Below are 7,156 nucleotides of genomic sequence, written 5' to 3'. Positions count from 1 at the left end.
GCTGTTTGCCTCTCGCACAGCCTGCAGTGATTCATCCAACAATAGCTCTGCTCAAAATCAGAGCACAGAGAGGGCAGCTGAAGATTCCGATTGCCATCTTGGGAGATGACCATGCAGCTTGCAGTGGAATTTCAGGATTTATGCTACCCATAATCACCACTTAGAGGTAACTCATTGCTGTTACCATGGAGATTTCCAAAAACAACTTGGAAATCTCTATTACTGGGTAATTCAAGTCTAATGTATGCATAAAAACATTGTGATATGTAAAGTAGCGCTTTGTTTTTAAGAATGTCCCCCTTTCTCGAAAACGAGCAGTTATTAAGTTGGTATACCCACTTACCAAGCATCTGCCCAATGTGCCGGGCTTGACAGCTCAACTGGGTGGGTATTTAAATCACCGCTGGGTCCCTGCAGCATGTCTACGGGCGAATTGACGGGTCACCCGTACACATCAGTAGATGACCGATGTATCTTTCAGATATATAGCGCCCATCTGCTGTGCTGCACGGCAGATTGAATATGTCTGTGAACTACGTCGTTCACAGACATATCAGCTGTACACACCCGGCGATGCACTATAGATATCGCACATTCAGTGGAACGGCCGATATATCTATCAGTGTGTACCTAGCTTAATGTAACTACTGTATTTGGATTAAGTGAACAATTGCTATTGTTTGTCTTTTGTCGCCATGTTTACTTGACAGTGTCATTAACCCTGATTAGGAAAAGCAATGCTTCTAAAATCTGTTTTTCCTTTTGTTTGTTTTTGAGTTTGGATGAGGGATGTGTTCCCCTCTCTCATTACTCACACACAGAGACACTTCCTCATTCTCATGTGTGCTGCGCACAGTATAGAGGCTGTCCCAAGTCCCATCTGTCTAGTGTTTCACTCTGATTTCTGTTTAACCCTGGGCTACAATAAAACTAGTGGAGTGGGTCCCACCCAGAAAGGAGCCTATTGAGCTTCTGAGAAAGGCAAAACTAAAAAGGAGGAAAAAAAAAACACCTTTCTGCAAAGTGGAATCCATTCTCAGCAAGGTCCTGTGCGAGCCGGCTGCTTTCCTTATCTGCGGTGTGGACTTGGCTGTTAAAAAAGAAACTTTGCAGGCCATAGAGGTGGAACTTAAGCTGATAACTTTTTACTGGTGTACGCTGGAATTAGAGGAGAATCAGGATCTTGGGAAGCTGTGATATTTCTAGTCCACTGGAGACATAACAGCTGCAGTACAGAACTCACCCCCCTGGGCAGGCCCAAGGTAAGACGCTTACTTGTGTGGATAATTACTGAATTCCATTGAAAGGGAAGGCTCTAAGATTCCATGCTTGTTAATGGGAAAATAGAAAAATGATGTGCAGGTGCTATGAAGATAATTATATGGTGTGACCAATATAAACTATTTTGGATTCTATATATAATATCCACCTTCCTTCAAGCTGCCAAGACTTTGATGACCAGTGTTCTTCATGGTTTTGTGGCTCGTTCTAGTGGTTAGAGACCATTTTGAGTATAAGCAGGGGTTTTTGGGGTGGCACTCAGGGGTACCTTTTTTTGTCTGCTCATTAATTCTTCTAACTAGTTTCAGAAACAGGAATAAATCGGTGAAATAATTTCAAAAATGAATAATATAAGTTTCTGAACACTTATCCAGAGTGTCGAATATTGTATCAACTTGTAACTTTAGCTGAGTACCGGTAGCTATTTTTTTACAGAAGAAAAGGACAGAGTATAACAACATAATATAGTGGAGGTCACCAGCGCTCTGACCTATGGGGTGGTAATAAAGGCTACATAGAAAGTCATACACAGCAGTGCTCTTTAATAATAAGTGAATCACTATGATCTGTAACTATACATTTAAAAAAATTAAATCCTTTAAACACATAACATTTCTGACCTAGAAAGTTTCTTGGCTTCTGAAGTAACTTTAATTTTATCCTAGAGCCCTGCCAGTAGCTAGTCGATAGCTAGTCACATCTGTTCTGTTGTGATTTAATAATGGTTTATATAAATCTTTTGCCCAATACTTGTTTAAAAACTATGATGTTTATGGTCTATTACATTTTTTTTCTTTTTTTGTAAAGTACAGAAATAGCTGGAAAAACTACTTACTGCATTGAATAATGTGATGTGCAACATTTGTACATCTGTGTGCAAATTACTCTGAATCTGTATACAAAGTGCTACGATGTAGCGACCGTAGATTTTCCTCCAGCAAGTACCGTTGTGCTTCATCTGCGAATTTGTATAAGTTTAAAACTAATTCCTGTGCTGTTAATATCGCAGCCCAGCGTCACGTTGAAGGGTTTTAAAACTAGGGAGTAAAAAGCGCAAGCCCATATAAAAAAGGGTAATCTAGAGATAAAAAGCAGAAAATAGAAGTTGGTAGGTAGAGGGATCTCCCAAACTCCCAGAAGGTACAAATCTAATGGTATATTACTAAGATCACTAAAAGGGTAAAGTAAAAAGTGCAGGTTATTATTTATGTATTTATTTATTTATAAACCACAATAAATATTTCTAAAAAAAAAACAAAAAAAAAAAACCGTATTGGCAAAATAAAAATAATCGGTGCGTTTAGCTCTTTTCTGGTTGTGACTAGTAAGGAGTCTCTGTGGATGTATTGAAGGCTCCTAATTGGCCAGTGTTGGCAACTGTTACTGGGTAGTACAGCAGCAGAGATACAACAGTCTTTTGTTTGGTGTATCCACAGAAATGTGAGTACACAGTTTTTGGAGGGGCCCTCCTAGTTTTTCTTGGTTTTAGCAGGCAAGATTCAGTGCTTCCTGGAGGTTCCAACATTGTCGCAGGGCAGCTAAGGCTCTTTTGGTTTTCTTATCAATGGGAGACAGTCTGCAGCTTTTTCTGGTCTCTGCGTCTTAGGTTCTGCAATTTAGGCACTGCGGCATTGCCATCTTGCTTCGTGGGTACGTGTGCGGCTAGGAATAGCTGTAAATAGTCCTTCTCACACGGGCTCCCAATAGTGGACAGCAGCCGATGGAAATATCTATCTCTAACTGTGGGCCTGATTCAGAGCCGCTCGTAAGCGGCCGCTCGTTCGTTCCGAGCGATGTTTGCCCAACTGCGCATGCGTACGGATCGTAATACGCATGCGCGAACCAGTCAGTACAGCCGAAAATCGTTTGTTCGCTAAATAGCGAATGTCTGCTTTTTTGAGTGACAGGAGGAGGTGTATGTGGGTGGTAACAGGGGAAGGTGCTTGAAAATGGGGAGTGGAGATCAGAACGCAGGCGTGCTTAAAGGTCAAAACGGGCGTTTTATGGGTGTGCATAATTAATACAGCAGCGTCATTGACCACATCACGGGGTTATTTTATAGTCAGAACTGCTCGCATGATTGCGGTAGGAAACACCAACCACAAAAATAGCGAGCAGCTCATACGCTGGTCGATGTACTCGATTAATCTAATAAATAGCGGACATGACGTAGGATGCTAGCGGCCAGGAGGCGTAGTTTCCAAAAAAACGACCGCAAGTTTTGTTCGCTCGTTCAGACATAGAGGCGTGAACAGACCGCAAAGAGCGAACGGTTCATTTGAATAGCCACCCTTATTTTCAGAACGAACGACCGCAAATAGCGTCCGGCTCTGAATCAGGCCCTGTGTCTTCTATCAGTCAAGGACACGCTGCACTCCGTAATTCTGTGTGCGGCTGTGGACAGTGACACTGAACTAGGTGGGTCTGTGTGCTGTCTGATGTCCCTTGTTCCACTAACCTCTCCAACATGTTTTGCCTGGATAACCAGGCTTCCCCAGGGATTGTGAATCCAACCACACACAGAACTAATGAGTGCAGTGTGTTCTTTGCTGTACCAGCACTGTTTTCTTGTGGTTTTCTTTTTGTATTTTTTAAATCAAAATAAAGTTGTTGTTGTTTTGTTACTAGTACTGTTTTTATGACTATTTATTGTGGTTTAAAAATTAATACCATTAATTTCTACCTAATTGGAGTGATATTTCTGTTATCACCTGCACTTATTACACCTTTTTTACTTTACCTTTTCTGTGCTGGTAGTAATACACCATTACACTTTGAGTGTTGTTTACTGTGTTTGCAATGACAATAAGACACAAAATTTGAAGAAAAAGTTGCTACGCTAGCCCACTTGGCACGGCTTATCTTGCGCCGTATGGTGTATTGAGGCTAGGTGTATGAGGATACATCTGTATACTGTATATTATAGAGGATATATACAGTGGTGCATGTGCAGGCTTCTGGTGTTACAAAGAAAGGACTCGTTAGCTTTTTTTTTTGCGCAAAATGACTAGTGAGTTCTCCGATTTCTTGACGTTATTGGACTTCGTTAAACAACACATCTAGGCAATTAATACCTCTGAGTGTTGGCTAAGTTTGGGGGAGGAAGGGGGGTTATGTATGCGTAGCTGTTTAATTGAAATAGGCATTTCAGAAGTAAAGGACAATAATGGCTTTAAAAGAGAATAGTCTGGCAACCTTGGATGCTTCCTTAATTAAACCTATAGATAACTTAGGGCCTGATGCAGCAAGGAATGCAGTTGCTAATAAGAACGAAATCGGCTGATTGTTGCGTACTGCATATGCGATCGGGACTGAGATCGCAATGGCTATGCAGACCCATCGCAGAGTGATTGACAGGAAGTGCCGTTTGTGGGTTGTGACTGGGGGTGGTCGGCCAAATGCAGGCGCGCCAGCGCATTTGAATGCTGTTGTAGGGGCTTGCATACATTTATCCACTGTGATGCCTTACGCAGCCTAAGGTCTGATAGCGTGCATGGAAGTTAACAAATTCTGAGGGAGGTCAGGGCTTATGCAAGTGTGCGTGAGGCTGCGATGGTACTCAATTGTATCGATGTTTTCGCAGTCCTGCTAAACATTACTGATGTTTGTAATGCAGTGGTTCTCAAACTCGGCCCTCAGGACCCCGCATAGGCAGTTGCGTAACTAGGGTATTTGGAGCCCAGGGCTAGTTAAAAAAGTAACCCCCCCACTCCAAGTAGGTGTGCATTCTGAAAATGTGGCCATGGTCACATGCCACACAGGGCATGGCCACTGGAGAATGGAGGCGTGGCAACATGACACACCACTGTTTCTTGTCACTCTGGGAACATTCTTTTCCATTCCATATGCATCTTAATGCCCCAAGTAGTAGTGCCCCTCTTGCAATGCCCACTGTAGTAGTGCCCCTTATGCTTTGTCCCCAGTAGCAGTGCCCCTTATGCGGTGCCCCCTGTAGGAGTGCCCCTACACAGTGCCCCTGTAGTGCCCCTTATACAGTGCCCACAGTAATACACGCTTATACAGTCCCCCTTATGCAGTGCCTCCAGTAGTGCCACTTAAACAGTGCCCCCAGTAGTACCACTTACAGTGCCCCCAGTAATGCCCCTTATACAGTGCTGCTAGTAGTGGTCCCCCTATGCAGTGCCCTCAGTAGTGCCCCCCCTATGCAGTGCCCCCAGCAATGGTCCCTATATGCAGTGCCCCTTATACAGTGCCCCAATAGTAGTTCCCACCCCCCCTTATGCAGTGGAGTGGTCCCCCCTATTCAGTGCTCCTAGTAGTGCCCCTTATACATTGCTCCAAGTAGTGGTCGCCCCTATTCAGTGCCCCTTATACAGTGCCTCCAGTAGTAGCCCTCCCTATGCAGTGCCCCCAGTAGTGGTCCTCCCTATGTAGTGCCCCCAGTAGTGGTCCCCCCTATGCAGTGCCCCTTATATAGTGGCCCCAGTAGTAGTCCTCCCTATGCAGTGTCCCCAGTTCTGCCTATGCCATGCCCCTAGTAGTAGTCCACCCTATGCAGTGCCCCCAGTAGTGGTCCCCCCTATGTAGTGCTCCCAGTAGTAGTCCCCCCTATGCAATGCCCCTTATATAGAGGCCCCAGTAGTAGTCCTCCCTATGCAGTGTCCCCAGTTCTGCATATGCCGTACCCCTAGTAGTAGTCCCCCCTATGCAGTGCCCCTAGTAGTCCCCCTATGCATTGCCCCTTATATTGTGCCCGCAGCAGTGCCCCTTATATAGAGCCCCAGTCCCCCTATGCAGTGCCCCTAGTGGTCCCCTCAATGCAGTGCTCCCAGTAGTGAACCTTATATTGTGCCACCAGTAGTAAGCCACTATACGGTGCTCCAAGTATAGTGCCCCTTATATAGTTCCCCCGGTAGTAGTCCCCCAATGCAATGCCCCTTATATAGTGCCCCTAGTAGTAGTCCTCCCTATGCAGTGCCCCTTATAATGCCCCCAGTAGTAGTCCCCCCTAGGCTGTGCCCCCAGTAGTGGTCATTAAAAACGGGGGAGTGGAAGTGGAAACGCAGGCGTGCTTGAGCATCTCAACGGCGTTTTAGAGGTGTGCATAATTAGAAGACAGCATCATAGTACACGTCACCTGGCTTGTTTTTACACTGAAGTGCTCGCAGTGCTTGTGGTAGGGGTATGGTCAACCTCAAGCACTGCGATAGCATCCGATGTACCGATGCTTGCATACACTTCCTGGACCTGACGTGCACAAGTGGGCATCTTAAAACAGGCTGGTGGGTGTCTACATACACTATGTGATCGCTCTCTAAGAAATACTGGGCGTGCTAATGCATTGCTGCGCGATAGCACTGCCTACGCAATTTGCATACACAGTGTGTGAGCGATCGCATCTAGCGAGCGGCTCTGAATCATGCCCTGTGTTCAACACTGCTTTGGCGCCTATATGTATGTGTTATTGACTTTGTACTAAAAGCAGAAATATATAGGTTGTACTTTTTATTTTTTTCTTCAAACTACCAGCATAGGTGACCATGTCCTATTAAAAGTACTTTTTTTGACTGATTCAACTGGGATTCTAGACTCTAGAATCCCAGTTGAATCAGTCAACAAAAGTACTTTGAAATAATTTACAGTGGCGATTGTTCTGATTATGGGGTATATTTACTAAAGTGAGAGTTTTTAAAATGGAGATGTTGCCCATAGCAACCAATCAGATTCTAGCGATTATCTTCTACAAGGTGCTAGTTAAATGTTAAGTAGAATCTTGTTGCTATGGGCAACATCTCTATTTAAAAAAACTCTAACTTTAGTAAATATACCCCTATTTCTAGATGACATAATGAATAAGGGCATTTGTGTTTGATTTAGGGATTTTTAATTATTACATCATATTTTATTTCTTAGC

At 44.1% G+C, this 7,156-nt stretch overlaps 1 protein-coding gene across 2 annotated transcripts in view; it reads left to right on the top strand.

Moving 5' to 3' along the window:
• Positions 1-895: 895 nt before the first annotated feature.
• The window catches only part of PAPLN (papilin, proteoglycan like sulfated glycoprotein), a 111,474-nt gene continuing 105,213 nt past the window's right edge, over positions 896-7,156 (top strand). For both annotated transcript variants that reach the window (XM_088471269.1, XM_088471268.1), the window contains exon 1: positions 896-1,262. The gene's annotated coding sequence lies outside the window, so the exon portion shown is untranslated. The remainder of the gene's footprint in view (positions 1,263-7,156) is intronic.

This window comes from Taudactylus pleione, unplaced genomic scaffold, assembly GCF_031769625.1.
Source record: "Taudactylus pleione unplaced genomic scaffold, aTauple2 ptg000113l, whole genome shotgun sequence".
Classification (NCBI taxonomy): domain Eukaryota; kingdom Metazoa; phylum Chordata; class Amphibia; order Anura; family Myobatrachidae; genus Taudactylus; species Taudactylus pleione.
Note: the sequence above shows the minus strand (reverse complement) of the source record. Positions and strands in the feature narration are given on the sequence as shown.